The sequence below is a fragment of the Falco cherrug genome, chromosome 14, assembly GCF_023634085.1.
Source record: "Falco cherrug isolate bFalChe1 chromosome 14, bFalChe1.pri, whole genome shotgun sequence".
Classification (NCBI taxonomy): Eukaryota; Metazoa; Chordata; class Aves; order Falconiformes; family Falconidae; genus Falco; species Falco cherrug.
The window spans coordinates 13,371,917-13,389,087 of record NC_073710.1 but is presented as its reverse complement, the minus strand read 5'-3'; the positions used below and the strand labels follow the sequence as shown (position 1 = coordinate 13,389,087).

At 37.0% G+C, this 17,171-nt stretch overlaps 1 long non-coding RNA gene across 3 annotated transcripts in view; it reads right to left on the bottom strand.

Annotated features, from left to right (window-relative positions):
* LOC114017783 (uncharacterized) overlaps positions 1 to 17,171 on the bottom strand; it is a 48,309-nt gene that overhangs the window by 17,762 nt on the left and 13,376 nt on the right. Inside the window, exons 4-7 of one of the 3 annotated variants that reach the window (XR_008735154.1) lie at positions 12,645 to 12,784; positions 11,931 to 12,048; positions 1,129 to 5,465; positions 522 to 745 (exon numbers count right to left, since the gene is read on the bottom strand). This is a non-coding gene — a long non-coding RNA (uncharacterized LOC114017783). Of the gene's footprint in view, positions 1 to 521; positions 5,466 to 11,930; positions 12,049 to 12,644; positions 12,785 to 17,171 lie in introns of all 3 variants that reach the window. The other 2 variants (XR_008735153.1, XR_003563029.2) reach the window with 2 other exon arrangements.

The following is a 17,171-nucleotide window of genomic DNA, read 5'->3' as shown; positions in this document are numbered from 1 at the left end:
GTACTTCACTAGTCTAGTTGGTTTTGAGTTTATTATTGCAGTGCATCGTATGGAAAAAGGAAATGGTCAGATTTTAGGAAACTCCAGAGAGGACTGACTCGGGCATACAAGCATGTTGAGTGCCTCACCCAACATAAACATCTGACTGGAACTTGATTACTTAAAATTTCCCCTAAGATGCCAGCATAAGAGTTTTAAATATATACTAAAACATTGCATTTTGCACCATATGCAACAGTTTCCCGCAGCTTAAAGCAAAATACAGTACTAAGGACAAAGGTTCATGTAGCTTAGAGTATTACTTGCCAATACACATTTAAGTGACAGGTAAAAACAGGAAAATCTGTGGTGGATTTCCTGCTTATATTAACTGAGTACTACTTTTTTTCAATTTATTTGAAGTTCAATTCATCTTTAAATAACCAAACAAAAGATATTAGTAAATTTTAGTAAGCTCCGCAACTGATTTGAATCATGAACACCCACAGATGCTCGCACCGAGTTCAATTCCCCATTCATACCTGCCTTTACCCACCAGCAGAAAAGACGGGTGAGCCAGAGAGGAGCTGTGACTCTATACTTTGCAAAGGGAGGGAAATCTGCCCTGGCATAGTGATTTTGTGGGACTGGCAGAATATCTTTCACATCATCAGAAACTGCATCTCAGTGGTGCTCCTTTCAGTTGTAACCCCTGTCAGGCCTCTCATCCATCAGCATGTTGAGTGGTACCATTTGGCAGAGGGACCTGCAAATCCAGAGTGTTTACCTAAATAAGCCACTTTCACTGCAGAACATGCCCTTAACCAGACCACAAGATTGCAGCACATGCATTTTTATACAGTGCAAAGTATTCAGAATTCAGTCCATCACTGGAATTAATGAGGTGATCTTACACAGCATTGCAATCTACAAATTACACATTTAACTAAATCACATTCGCCTGTGCTATAATTTATCAGGCTTTGTAACTTCCTAGGTCTTGTATTTGCCCAAACAGAGCTGAAGCCTGAAGTTAATAGCTTAGTGACCTTACACTCCATATACAGTAAGTTAAGAGATGTAGAAAACATTAGAGGTTGATTCGGATCTATGATGAGGCAAATCACTCTCCAGAGAGGCCTAAATTACCTTCTGGAAATGTCTGTCTCTTCGTTGATTATATAGCGAGTGGAGGATGATTAGGCTCCTAACCTGTGCAGTTAGAAGGAACGAATCTCTCCTGAGCATCCTTGGTCCTTTCTCAAACTGGGCCTTTTAGTCTGTAACATATTTTACGTCACCACTTTATTAATGATCATGTCAATATGCTCAGAGTTTTACTGAGATGAGAAACCAATGCACAATGTCAGACTATGTTCAATGGAGTTTAGCTTTTTCTTTTTAAAAGCACAAAAAAGAAACATGCAAGTATGTGGCTACAACTACAATACATAGCATTTCTGTCTGTTTCATGCACGGAACTTCTTATTGCTGTTTTTCTGATTATTAATTTATTTCTTTGTTGCTGTTATCTTTTTGACCTGTATTCTCGATTCTGTTCTTCCAGAGCAGTTTCTTGGTGTTCTTCAAGCTGTGGTAGGCCATTAGTCTGTGCTTTTCTTTCCTGGTTCTATACTACCTCTTAGAGAATAGAGGTCATATAGATTTTTTAATATTATTTTATATTTGGAGATGCTTGCTTTCCTCATTATTTTAAGGTGTTAAGTAATTGCTCTCGACTTCTACCTATCATAACACAGTTAATGGGCTGGTTTCTTACAAAGGTCAGCCCTTTGAACGGCGTAGTACAGTCAGTCACGGGAATAGAAATGCAGCAAGTTAGTTACCCTGATTTCTCAGCCTAAAGATACTACGTATTTCTAAAACAGCCTCTGACCTGTTAATCAGATTAGTGGAAAGACCTAATCCTCTGAAATACTGATTGCTCCTCAATAGTTTTTTTGTACTCCATACTGCCTGTAGTGTCTTTTACATTCAGCATCCTCTTTTGTCCAGTAACACCCTCAAGTAATTGATTCTTTCCTATGTCCTGTATTCTATCAATGAAAATATTACAAACAACGCACAAAAGGAACCTAAATATGCACTATTAAAACAGAAATCCTATAATGAACAGATAACTTTTGGAATGAATTTGTTATGAATATAAATTTAATATCACCCAAGCTGCATTTTTATTTATGCCTGTATCTTGTAAGTATTTCTTACTTGGCACTGGTGTAAAGACTAATTTATTAACAAGTTTTAGCAGCTATTTCAGTTCCTTTAAGCAGCTTTGGAAGGTGCCTGTGCTTTCTATAGCCAAGTGTTTTTGTTCATGACTAAATTCATGTGTCATTTCATACATTATTTTTATGTATTTTATATATCTATATATAAAGATAAATAGAAAATACTAAAAGTCCAGCAGCTACTTACTTTAACCTGGCAACGTAAAGTTGCCATCTGTATTGTGTGCACCAGTTTGTTAGGAAATCCAGGGACTCTGGAAGAGTTTTAATCCATGCAGTTGGTAGTCTCAAGTGTCAAAACATCTCCATTAGTGGCACACCAACACTTTGCCAAGAAATAAAATGTCAAAAGCCTTACGGCACTTCTGAAACCATCACCAACACCAAAGCAACAAATCTGACACTTGAGATTATCATTGTAGAGGGGAAAAAAACATAACCCTTTTCAAGACCAGCACAACACATGAATCATTTCAGAAACAACTCAATGTTATATGATGCATGCATGATATGCTTATGGATGGAAGACAGGAAGACAGGCTCCAGTAACTAAATATTCATTTTCAAGATCCTGAAAATGCTTTCAAGTGCTCAGAAGCCTGCTGCCGTTCACCTTGTAGGCTGTATGTGTCTATGTATTATACAACATGACTATATTAGCAGCCCAAGGGCAGACTTGAAACTGTCAGTTGAAGGAGTGAATTCCCATCTTAAGGCAAATACACAACTGCTGCTAATATCAGGATTCTCACAAATACACCGCAAGAAAAAGGGGTCAACTGGAGAAGTGAGGTGTGAGAGACAAGGCATAGAGTTATCTGAATAAGATATGCAGTGATAGTTTTGCTCTTGCAAAAAGAGAGAAGAGAGAAGAGTTAGGAATAACCTTCAAAGTAGGAAAGAAGAGAGTATGTAGAGGATGCCTTCAGTATGAAAAATAAATTAGGTTTGACAAATGGAGCGGTTAAGACACTGAAAGATAAGCTCTCTTAATTTGGAAAAAGTTACGAATACTGGGTATATTCTCTAAAAATCATTTCACTCTGCTCCATTAGTAGCAAACATACTTCTGGAAGGTACAGTTAGATTTGTCACAGCTTCAAAGAGTTACCCTCTAGCTTGGGCTCCTCCTTTTTTTACCTTCTCAATGCAGAACTTTCTTGTTTGCATACATCACCGTGCAACTTGTTCTGGTTTTGTTCCTAAATTTCATCCATATGAACACAGCCTAAGAATGAGAGGATATTTATTAAGCAAGAATATCAGCTCAACTGATAGTCTAGCACATGAGGTCAAGCAAGGACTCCATATGGGCTTCTATGGCCAGAGAAGGAGAAAGGAAAAGAAACACCTGGTTTCTGATCTGAAGGAGACTTTCTAAATTCTCAGAGTTGAGAGGAGGTTGGGGGAGCTTATAGCTGAACCACAACACTGTACTAATGAATGCCTTAAAAAATACACAACACAAGGCAGAGGCAGGCACAGACAGTCTGCAATGAAATGTTAAAATGTTCTCTAAACAAGCCCCATAATCATGAATACAGAGCAACAGAGAATTTCATATTTAGACTTATTCAAGTTTTCTGAGTCACAAATTAGCACTTTTAACAGCTTATCTTTTTCCCAATTGACTTTAATCAAGTGTTTCAGAAGCTGGAAAATGTTTTAAGTGAATAGAGCTCTTAAGCAGAGAGCCCAGGGAACAGAACAGCAGCTATTTTGTACTCTTTCAATGTTTTTGATATGCTTTTTTTTTCTTTGGTGTTGCATTTTTATGGTTTTCAATATAAGTGAAGCACCACAGCTGTAGGTTTCACAAATAAAGAAAGAGGTACAGGCAGAAAGAGACCCTTGTGGTGACAAGTTCAAGCAAAAATTTAAAATAATTTTCTTGACAGTGTCAAGTTCATGATCTTTGAAGTGTTCACTTTGCTATGATCTCTAATGCAGTTCACGTAGACAAGAGACTGATATTCTTCAAATGACAGAATCCCTTTGTTTTCCAATATACTGTATGAAAATACAGTGACTTTTACTTTTTAAATAATACCTCAGGACAAACAAAATCAACACACTTCATAATACATGTCTTTAAAGTGTTTTAGCCAAATGGACTCAGGCAACCCTAGTTACGTTTTAAGGCAGACGGTCTTGGAAAATTTTATTAAAGCCTGCCATGAAACAAACATACGCTGTCTATAATCTGCATGACAATGACAGAAGCAAATCGTGGAGAACATTGCATCATAGCAGGCTCATGAAGTATTTGTTCTTATTACCAAATATATTCAGTTCTATCTAAATACGATCTCCTTGACATACTGTCATTAGATCTTTCCCACTGCCTTACAGTGCCTATTTATCATCTCGCACATCCATCTACTGTCCATGCATCACCCACTGTAAAACACTGCTGCCCTCCTCTCCTTCGTTCTGAGCCATAGGCTATATGAAGCCAAAGCCATACGAACCGTCTTTCCCACTTTTGCCTCTAAATGTCTGTACTTCTAACATAAAGTTTCAACAAATGTAATTAATATCAGCAAATAATGGGAAATCAGTGCTTGCTACTGACACATAATGTGAGAGCTCTCAGCCTACTGTTTGCTCGGTATGATGCTATGTAAAGATCCCTCAAACTGAACTAAGCTGATGGGAGCTCTCAGCCTAGGTGCCAATGGGCTGGATCCAAGAAATTGCTCACAGGCTTCTCCATGCACGTTGCTGGCAGTGTCATGACGGCCTGTGCCCTCACTCTCTTTCAAACATGATTCCTCAGAACAGCTGCAAGTGGCAGCACTGGCTGTGCAGGTGGGTGCAGCCAGCTCAGCTGCTGAATGGAGACCTGGGTCTTGCTGCTGTGCTGCTGCTCGCTCTTCCTCCAGCTGCCTCGTGTCAGAAAGAGCAATGCCCATGGGCATCCCGCTCCGACAGCAGAGCTACAGGAAGCCAGTTTACCCAGAGATGCAGGGTTCATCAATGGTGCTCCACATTTTTTTTTCAGAGGCTCTCAGAAGTGGAGTCTGCCACTCAACCTAATACAGATCATCAAAATTTAGGATGAGATGTGACAGTTTTCCAGGTGTGTCTGCATGCTCCTCTGAGTGTGCAATCTCTTTCAGTATTTAACAGGGCAGATCAAGCTCTCCTTGATCCAAGCACCAGCCAAACTCCGTTTGCTCAGATGGTATTTTCCCCAACCAAATTATTCAGGGTTTGGCCTCAGTCTGTCTCCTACAAAAGTAAGAAAATTTAGAAGTCAGGTGACACCACGTTTCCACTCACTTGTTATGCTGCTTGAGCATTACCAGAAAACAACTCCTAAAACTAAGGAACTAATACTGAAAAATCATTATTATTACAAAATAACTGTGTCTTCTAAAACCTTACCTATAAAACTACTTTTGAAAAGGTTACTTTCTCAAAAAATACAATGTCTTTCATTAACTTCTGGGAATAAAAGTAGCTACAGAGCTGACAAGACTAATGACAAGGCAGTTCAATGGAGTGCCCAATGGAGATTAGGTTATCAGAGCTCCAACACTGACTTGAGAAATCCTTTTGAAGTCATTATGATTTAACAATTAATAGATTTGTTTGATAGCTAGATGCAGTCAGATGAAAAAGACATTCAGTTCCAATTACCCATTATTTTGACTGTAACAGATTAACAGCATACTTTGAAGCATTTTTATATCCAAACCAGTATAATTGAAAGTGAAAAAATTCAATTCACCAACTTCACTACGTTTAAAAAAGAATACTGAGTTCTCTTTTAATAACAAATGTGCAAATAATCCTGACTTTGAACTGAAAGGATGAAAGATACAAGTCAAAACCTCCAAATCAGTGATGATCATTTTCTATTTTATCAATTTTAATGCTTACACAATATTACTGTGATGGTTTTCAAATATTTTGTATTACCTGCACTGGTATATATTGAACTAGATAGTAAATGTTCATCCTACTGAAGTCAATGGCAAAAATCTCTTTTCTTTTTGAGGGTTATTCTTTATTAATTGGGTCTCTTGATCCTGACCCTGTTAATTGTTAACAGCAAAGGGATCGAGAGACCCGGGACTGTGCCTGATCTGAGTTACAGCTATTGAATGTGCTCTGAATATTTCATTATAAGACTTAATTTTGCACCAAGAGACAACTTGAAATAGCTATTATTTTTTCTTACCTGTACTTCGTATTGAATGTTTAATGCTTCTCTCACTCCTCCAAAAATGCTTCAAATACACTCCAACTTGTTTTTGAAACTTTTCTTATTTCAGAAAATTTAGAATGGACTGGATATTTCTGTTGCACTTTTCTCTTAAAGTGCCACATTATTAGCTGAGTATTGAACTATGGAGCTTTTAATATTACAATAATTGATGCATTTGAGTCTTCTGCTACGTGCTTTGTATATTTCATTATATTTATTTTTTGGTTTACTGATTTAATTTTCCAAGTGCTTCCCTAGTAAGACTTTTTTTTTTATTAAAAAAGTAGTTTTGTTGATATGTACTTTGATTGGCTGATTATCAAGCAAGTCTTAATTAACTTTTATCCGAGTTCAACTACTAAAAGCTAATTTTCCATGGCCTTCAACAGAAGCTGCAACTTCATTTTTTCCCCATACAGACCTTGAGAATTACTTTGGTGAATGAGTATGTGCTTTCAAGGAGAAAGAATATGATCTGTATATTTGTAGTGGACAGTTTTTCAGAACCATCATAAGTATCTGGTAATACAAAGCTGTATAAAAATCAGTGTAGGCTGAAAATAATGTCCTATTTGGCAAGATGTAGAAGATGTGGAGTTAAAACCACAAATTTTCAGATTTTGGAATTGGTTTCCATTAATTGAAATACATTTTTGATTACTTTGTTATTTGTCAACTTAATTATTTTTATATTTTTCTGAGTCAGTCACAACAGCTAACCAATTCCCTTGAAAGGTAAAAGTTGGTCTTTTTTCATAAATTTGTTTGCCTCAGCTTTCAAATCTTATAGAAACATTAAATATTTCAACACACGACAATAAAATCAGAAGTGGCAGTTTGAAATATTTATTCTAAAATAATCAAAAGAATTCTTTGATGCATACCTCAATAATTATTTAGTACATTTTACTCTTATAAATACATTTCTTTGCCTTACAGATGCAATGAAAAGCTCTTAAAAGATATTTCAAATGAATAATTCAAACAATGACTGACAATATAATTGTTTATATTTTTTCATGTTGGCACATTCACTTTATTCCTTCAGTTTATAAACCAAGTTATCACTCTCTGTGATATTTATAAAAATTGAATAAATAAAAGAAACTTTGTAAAGATGTCTTGTCAGTTTTTTTACAATGTATTTGCTAATCTGCTCCCATTATTTTAGTTCTTTAGTTGAGAGTTTCTGGTACCACTTGTATACCACCTTTGGTGGGATTTTAGCTATACTAAGAAAATGCATAAGCACTGGCAATTAAATTCCTTATCAATTTTCTGCAGCTTATTAAGTTGTTTTATTGTAAAGGAAGATTAGTGTCTTCAGTAGAAGCAGGAAAATACCTAAGCAGGAGTCCATGGATTAAAGCTGTGATATCTTGTACAAACCCATCTTCTGAATGAATTCTTAAAGAGATAGAATCAAATTGAAGTGGGAATGTAAGGAAATTAAATAAAAGTATATATAAAAAAACCACAATCTGAACAAGAATTAAAATACTAACAGGGAATTGGAAAATTTTTCATATGCATGGAAGAATCTCTTAAGGAATGAACTAGGTATCTTGTGAAGGAAAACCATCTTGTAAAAAAAAATCTTAATAAATCCATAAAAAGCAGGACAGTGATAAAGCTCCAAAGAGAGGTTACAAACTCACTAAGAATAATAATCTGCTTGGGGCAAACCAAAAAGATATAGGCAGATATAAGAACAAAACAAACAGCAATAGCAAAGGAGCAGCTAGGAAATGGAGACCAAGACACAGAATTATGGCTCTAGAAGGACAGAAAGGACTTTGAAGTTACGAGCTTGGCAGCAGCAGCACCAGCTCATATAAAAAAGGAAATATGGGTGGAGGTGCTTTCATGTGAGCAAAAGTAGCCTCTCCTTTTATCCTTATTTCCCTGTATTGTATTAATGGCTACGGACCGCATTCCGTTCAGACTGAAGCGTGTTTCCCAAGCTGGGGATGCAGCACACAGCTCCCTTAATGTACTTCTCACAAAGCTCATCCTACCAGTGCTATTCCTGACATTATATCTGAAATTACATTTTTACTTTCTAAGTACTCGAGCTTCCCACAGCTATCCCACAGCACAACATCGGATTTGAGAAAAATGAAGGCTAGCTTAGCTAGTATGTGTGTAAAGCAGTGCAGGCATCCAACACAAAAGATGTGAAGTTATGTACTCATGTTACTCAGAACCTAAAATTAAGATTCAGATTTGACCACTGTAATCACTAAGTGGAAGTTTGAATTAGATAATATCTGAGAGAGGATATTGAGAGAGGCATTTAACAGTTATTGAGTCAACTGTCAGAACGTTGCCACTTGCCTAAAAAAATTCAACAAGTATTTCTGAGGGTACATTTTGTAAACAAAAGCATCAACTTGGAAAAACAGAGCCTAAGAAATGCTTAACTCATTAACTATTGGGAGACAATGTCATACATTATGGCTGTGAGGAAGCTGAACGAACAGTTGAATTTCAGAAAATCAATTATGATTAAAGCAGGATGAAGTTTTAAAGCGCGGGGGAAAAAAACCAACCAAAAATATTCTCCTGGGATCAATGCCACCTTCTCAATTTTCTGCCAGACAGTTATGTTTAAAAATATTTTGTTCAGAATTCAGACATCTGCTTTACTATGTGTTTGTTTTCCGGTTTTGTGGTAGAGGGGCTGGCAAGGGAAGAGGTCTGCTGTTTAAAATTCTGGGCTGCCTCCGTCTTCTTTGTTTTCAATTTATTAACTTATTTAACTGATTGAGAAATATATTTAAAAATTTGCTAAGGTCTCACTGTAATTCCAAATAAAATTAAGTATGTGCTTAAGTACTTAATGGAATGAAAGGAACAGTCACTTTACTATTTGGTTTTTTGTTTACTATAGACTTGTACCAAACAGAGTTCATTGCTTTTCAAAAGAAATACATAGAAAACTTTGTTAATTCAATTAAGGAGCTGAAAGCACACAATAAGGCAAGGCAAAAAACATCATCCACAAAATATGTGATTTTTTTCTTTTCATTGCAGCAGCACTCCAAGGCAAAAGGACACATGGGCAAAGGGTGGCTACCATTTATAGTACCGCTGCATTCTGGAGGAAAGCCTTTTAGACTGTCTTGAGTTCTGAGAGAAAGTAAGTTCAAAGGGCAGAAGGTTGCTTAAATTGATCTCTAACAACTAACACAGGAAAGGAGGAATGTACTGGAGAAAGGGAGAAGTCAAAACAAATCTAAATCAGAGGGATTTATATGTTGGTAGCAAACAAAGCTGCCATAAAACCTTGCCTAGTAAGGGTATTAATATAAGTGCATATTGCTCTGTTGGGGAGGAACATGTTCCTCTCTTAAAAGCTAAGAACTTCACAGCATTTTTATGTTCTCCTGCTCTCATAAATGATGCTTTGTAGCATCGATTCTGTCAACACTGTTGCTAATCCTGAAATTTTCTGACATTTTCCATTTTGTAAAATAAAAAAGAGTTTAAAATTTTTAGCTTTGACCTTGACATAATGAACTGATGGATCACAGCAGGAAAATGGAGATAGTATGATCATATTTGTTCCAATCTTTCCTTCTAGTGCTATCAAACCTGCAGATTAAATTATGGGTTTTATCAGAGATGTCTGGAAAATGGATATTCTTTTTTTTTTTTTTTTTTTTTTTTTGGGGGGGGGGGGGGGGGGCGGAATCTCACGTACAAATGTTTCACATTATATGGGGGCAAAAGTCCAAATATACAATAATCCAGGAAGAGTTTCCAGAAGAAAATGCATTTAGGCACAAACAACTGGGTGCATTTTTGTTCAGCTTGCCCAATTTAACCACCTCCCCACAATCTAAGTGAATATCCAATTTAAGATCCAGAGAATGTTCTCTGCTGTTATGAAAAAAGCAAGTTGTTATGCTGTCTTCTGGATAGGCAAGAGCTTGGTACATTTAATACTTAGAACTTGTTTCCTACTATTGCTAAGCCAAGTCTCGTATTAGCTTTGATGCACTAGAGCAAGTCCTGCATTGCCAGAAATCTGGGTGACCCAGGAGTGCTTAGGTAGATAACACTTCTCACCAAAAAAATAATAATCCAGGTAGAAAAAATTTAGAATAAAATATTGAGATATTAAAATGCATACAGTACTAAGAATCGTCTACTTTGTGTGATTCAGGGACCAATCAAGTCTGATGATAGTCAAAAGGCAGAGGCGAAATAGTTTATTTTCTCTTCTTTAATCCCTCTCCTACTAGTAAAAGCACATCATAAAAAGAGCAATGACATATAAAAACTTTAACTGAAATCATAAAATGCACAGATGTGATACAGACACTCTTGCTTCTGCCTTATATTAGTTAAAACAAATGTTGTGGCTGGTATTGTAAGACCTATGATCAATCAATCAACTTGGCTGACAGCATCACTTCATATAATGGGATCAGTTAGTTACGTTATATATGTCTCTTCTTTGGACAATTTCAATAAAAAGGTGTAAGAATTGAGGACTGGAAACAAGTTTCTTAATTTGCATATAATATTGTTTTATCATCATCTTACTACACATTCTCTTCTTGTTCTGTCTTTACTCCCTACTCCTTAGAAGAACATCTCAGAAGGGGTTTATGGGCTGAAATTTAAACTTCTATTACTCTTTAACATATACCATACTGCCTTCACACTTTATACAGACTGAGAACAGTCATGGCCAACACTTCGACAGAGCAACCAGGCAGCCAGTCTGCCTCATCCAGGCTTAAAAGAAGGTGAGGAACCTAACCTGTGTCTGGGTTAGCATCCTTTCTAACACTATGACAAGCAGTTAGTAACTGACAGCATAATTTATTCTTTCAAGGCAAGATCAGGAACCATAGCAATGGCAAATGAAAACCCATTATCTTGTGGGATCTCTACTGCATCTGGTAGCATAGCTCACATGTAAATTGGTCATGACCCAAGTGCTGTTAGAGTAATTGAAAAAGGTTTTGCAGGGATGTTGATGGACTCGTATTTCACTTATAAAAAGGCCTTCCCAAATCACTCTGGCCATGAATATCTATTCCCAGTGGGTTTCCACAGGAAAGAAAAAGGGAATGCTGAAGGTAAAAGGGACTGAATGACAAGAAACAGAGTGGGGAAGGACAAGAGCTGAGCAACTGCAAGGTAGAAAAAAAGGAGGTACTACAGGCTAAAAAGGTAGGAAGGAGCTAAGAAAAGTAGCATTTAGCAGAGACAGCTGGCTAGTAAGGATGTAACTGGAAATGAGATGGTTGAAAAGGTTTGAAGATTCGTATTGTCATTTTAGCCATTTCAAGTTCTTCCATGGGTTTCTTGATACCAAAACCTAATCTGAAGGATTAAATCTTGACTTGTTAACATAGACCTTCTGTCTTTGTTTCTGCATGAGACGACTTGGCTCTTTCAAATCATATTAGATAGGTAGATGTTTATAGATCCTGCATGTGTGAAAAGAAATACATGTGACTTACCCATTTTAGGTCAGGCATCCTATCTCAGTCCATCACCTGCTCCCTCTAGCAAGGTGAAAGGAATGCCCTTCAATTCAGTAGGAAGCTCGGCACACAGAGCTGAAGGTTGGCAAAAAGTCTGAACAGATGAAAGAGGTATCAGCATTACAAGTAAAACCCTCCAGAGATGTCTTCCACAAAAATGATCATAACCTTCTGACACATTATCAAGGCTGAGGTTATATGTAAGTTCCTTTCATGAAGAAATCTATAGAATCAGAAAACTGAAACAAAGCAAGGATCTTAAAGACATTTGTCCACTCTCCCACCTCTTCAGACAAGCCCAAGGGCAAGACTGCAAAAGGCTGACAGTGGTGGTTTCAATGTTGCTTATCTTCAGCATGATCCATATTGACAGTTTTAACTTAAATCTACTGCTTTGTCTTCCAAAGAGGGACAAGTGCTTTTAATAAATCTCTTCCTGCACCCTGTGTTAGCACTTCATTTTCTCTAAACTGAGTAAAGCATCCATCCTGATTTAACAGACATCTGGGAGAGACAGGGGCAACAACATTGGTCCTAAAATCTTCAGGACTGCTCCAGAATACCTTGTAGCAAATGTCTTGGGTCAGTAGTTTACATTCAGAACAAAGATAGTTTTTTTCATGTTGCATACTAGCTTCTTTGTGTCTAAGTCAAATGTTATTGGAGTCAAAGAAAATGACCCAGACTGACCTTTTCCCTGTCAAAGGTGGCTGCTTTCCCACACTTCACAAGCTTCATATTTCTTTCTGGTTGCTAGATGCCAACTAGTAAGTGAAGCTTGAGGAAGAGAATTCAAAACAGGTATGTCCACCTGCATTTTCCCAATGAGACTGGATGGGAAAAACAATTGTTTAGAGTCGTCATATTCCATTTGTTAAAAAATAGTATCCAGTGTAATGAAAATCCTTGAGAACTATTTACCTTTAAAATATATTCTAAGTAAATTCAATGTCCCACAAAAGGAAATTGTGCAACTACATCATGAACATGAGGTAGACAACCACATTGTGTTGTAAACAGCCATGTCAGTGGAAAAAGGCTGTTTGCTTATTTTTATTTTCCCTCTAAAATTGTAACTGTCATGTAAACCCTTTAGTGAGAAGATCAGAGCTAGTCACTAAAGTGCTAGTCAGAAATGCCAGGCACTGCAGAAACCAGAATTTTAATTTGAGTTTTGAATAGAATGAAGCCTTAACATAGCTCTCAAGCTATTTAAATGTGGAAAAAATTAACTGAATGAATGAAAGAAAATAACACAGCTGTTGACTATTTAAAAAGGAAGAGCGAGACTGAGTTTTTGTAAGTTCAAACAGGGATGTTCAGAAATAAGTTCTTATAAACTATGCAAAATCATATGTTTTACAAATATACAACTGTATATCTATTTATCTCTCCAGAACAAGGCTTTGACAGTAATTAATCATGATAAAGGTTCCTCCAAGATAACTCAAAAATATTTAACTCTGAAGGAGCCTGCAAATGTTTGGTTATGTTCATATATATATATATATTTATTTATTTATTTACACACACACATTTGAAAGTAATTGACTGCAAAGTTCATTTAGAAGCATCTCTTCTTTCCATACAGTATTTATCTTCACCAAATTATTCTGTAGCATCTGGGATGACTAATTTAGGCAAAGAAAATTTCCAGCTAAAACCAACATCCAACTTTTTTATAGCTTTTGGACTCCAACAACATAATAGCTACTCAGAGAGTATACACAGACTGCTCCACCCTCATGCCGGGCTGACTTGCAGCAGCTGTCCAACATATGTCTCTAAGTTCTTGAGTAGTTTATTTTGCCATCAGAGCATTACAAAATGTAAAGGTTTTCCTTTGCAGGCAAAAGATTTAAGTGGGTCAGGATCAGCATGTTAACCTGAGCTTCCTAGCATCCTGCACACTTACAATTCTACCTCCCTGAAGAAATATTTCCCTTTTTGTACAGAACCCCAGCATTGCTCTGCAGAATTCATCTGACATCTAATTTTTTAAAAGAGAGAGAAAAAAAGTAAAAAAGGGCTTATAATAAACTCAGAAGCCATTCAGGCACTGATAAAACTGAAAGGCCAACTGACAGTTATGCATCTGTCCCTACATTCCTACTAGCTGTCCCTTTTCCCACTACTGCCAAAAGTATTGGATAATGCAGCACCTTTCATTCTAATAATATGCGTAATAGATCTCTTTGCTTCATATTTTCAGAGCTTGTATAGGTCTGCTTATCTTCTGTAAGCCAAATAATTTCTTTTCATGATAAACCCTCCAGGGCTTTGCTTGGGATTTTTTGATTAAAAGAACTTACTTTTGATAGGTTTGTAAAAGTATTTTCATTTCTTGAATGTTCCACTTACTCCCTTACAGGAGTGGCCCCACAAGATTCTTTAGTGGTAAACAGCTGGGCTAAGTCCACACTAGATCAGCTAAAAGATGAGGAATGAAGAAGAAACTAAACTGCTAAAGTTAAGTCTCTGCTGCTGCCCCAAGACCGAAGTGCAACCAGTCCCTTTCCGGGCACAGGTTCTTGCTAGTCCATTGTCCAGGAACGAAATCAGGACCACATTTGCTGCCTGTCAGCCCAGGACTGCACTTTCTTTTCCTGTGGCTGGAGCCCACATTAACTCACCTTGAAGATGTTAACTCGTCTCTTCTCCAACAAAGCAGGGGAGCATTACTTAGGAACCTCCCAAACTAAATGAGACATCTACCCCTTCTTCCATTCACCTTCCACAGCTACGACTATTTAATGCACAGTTCTTTTTATTAAAACCTGAGCACATTTTGAATTCCACCCCGAATGTATTTATCCTTGCCAGTGTTTTTAAACCTATTCAACTTGTAGAATGCTCCAAGATATCACAGCTTGAAGAGCCCAGGTTCCTGTTTTAGACTCTCATTCCTACAGTATTAAGTCTAATCATTTCCAGTACCACCAACTTAATAGGCTGCAAAAACTTGATAAGACAATGTAATTGCCAGGTTTTATGTATATTCTTAAAATAGCTATGTTTCTCATAGAGGTTGTACAGGATATAAATGTTAGCAGAAACAATTAAAGAACTGAAACAATAGAAGCAGATTAGAGAATTATAGCATGCAAAACCTGTGAAAAATCCCAAACAAAATGTCCTTATTCCTTGTCTTGCATAAACAATAATTTCAGATACTGGAACAATTTACTCAAAACCAGAAAATCTCATTCACTATGAATTATGAAGATAATATTTACTAGTGCTACAAGAAAAATATGTATAAAGAATCTTGTTCAGGTAATTGAAGCTCCTGAAAGGAATGAACCTTATCTTAAACATTTCAGGTATTCAAGCCAGTGGAAAAATACAGTCATTTACTTATTCCAAATATTGGTGTTCAACACATCACCAGTTAAAAGGCACAATCTTTATTGTAAGTTATTTCCATCCCCGGTGTTAACACCTTACACAAGACAAGACACCGCCTGCTTGTGTTAAAGCCCCAGCCTTCTAAATCTAGTGCTGTGATTCTGTCTGTAGCAGGTCAAACAGCAACTTATTATTTCAAGTATATCAGAATTAGCCTCAAAGAAAATGCATGGTAGCACTCTCTCATCTACTATTCAAATATCTTTAGGCCTCACTTGCAGACACCTTTTGGCAGATGTTCCCCTATTTTATCCAAAGCCAAAAAAGGTCAGCTCCCTTTAGTAACACAACTGTAAAAACACAAATAGGATTACAGAACAGTAATCCTCTAACCTTGACTGCTAAAGTGTATTTTCTTCTACATATCTCTTGATCGCATTTTAACATATGCTTTGTAACAATATCGTCAGGAAGTATTGTAGTTAACTGTTCTATTATGCATCACATTAAAAAGACAGCAAGGTTTTCTCAGGGAAACAAAGGGTGAAAAAAAAAGGATTTGTAGCAAAGTGGTTTGGAAGACACTAGATTAATCTTACACTCTAATCAATCTGCAAGTGAAAAGATACTTGGCTCAATCTGTCAGCAAAATCAGACAGATATCTGATCAACTCTATGGAAATCCTTTTATGAACTCAAGCTATGATGAATACTATAACCTTACTTGAAGAAATGGCATGCCTTGTACTCATATGCATGGTAATAGGGATGAAATTTGAAGTCTGAATACCTGATCAAGGCACTTCTTTGTTTCATGAAAGGAATCACTCCATTAAATGTTTAGGCAAAGGATGGGAGGATGAGACCTCTGAAATAATGATCCTGGGAACTCCTCATAACAGAAAATTTCTACATTACATGACTAGACAAATTCAAAATATCTGCTCAGTGCAATAAATCTGAATGAGAAGAAAAATTACCAAATTAGAAGGAGATTTCTGACCAATATTCTTGCAGATTTCCTGCAATATAAATTTATGCTGTTGGGATAATCAACATAAAATATTATGCATGTAAGTGCAGCAAAGGACAAAGCAAATGGAACTACTTTATAGCTCTCTATGCTCACCTGAAAGTCCAGGTCAACATTAAATTTTTCTAGTACATTTGATAATCAGACCCTTCATTACCTTATGCCTCCAACTGCTATATTATAGGGTACTATAATAGGGTAACCTGATACATTAAGGATGTTAAGCTTTTATTCCAATCACATCCAGAGGTTGCAAACCAGCTGCTTCTTAAAAAAACTCAAGCTGTACGTGGAATGACAATACTGCAGCCAAAGCTAGGGTTCAGTTCTATCCCTGTTAACTTTTACTATCAAGTTTGGATACTGTTGAAATCTATTAAAAAGCATCATGAAAAGCAGCAGTCTAGCTGCATGTCTCATTCAAATCCCAAATGGGCTTTCCAGTCTATGCTTTGCTCAGTGGTCCTGCAGTTACTATGGTACCGAATCCCAAGCATTCTCATTTCAAGCTGTCTCAGGTTAGTCCCTCCTGTAGCTGCACTACAAAGTGGGGCAGTGTAACAACAGGGAGCTTCACCGGTTTTCTCTTTGAATAATGACATTCCTTCTCTGTAGGAGGGGAAAGCTGGCCCTGAGCCACCACAGAGGGGTGTGAGGACTCCTGTGGATGCTGCCCTGCCTCGCTCCTCTGAGCGCCCACCTCTTGCAGAAGTGGCAGCCTAACCGAGCACAAAGGCACGACAATGAGGTTGTTTCCTCCACTTCAACCACAGCCTAGATGTGCTGCGTTCTGGCAAAGTAGTCATTCACTTTGCATTTGACAATTCTGCTTTTAG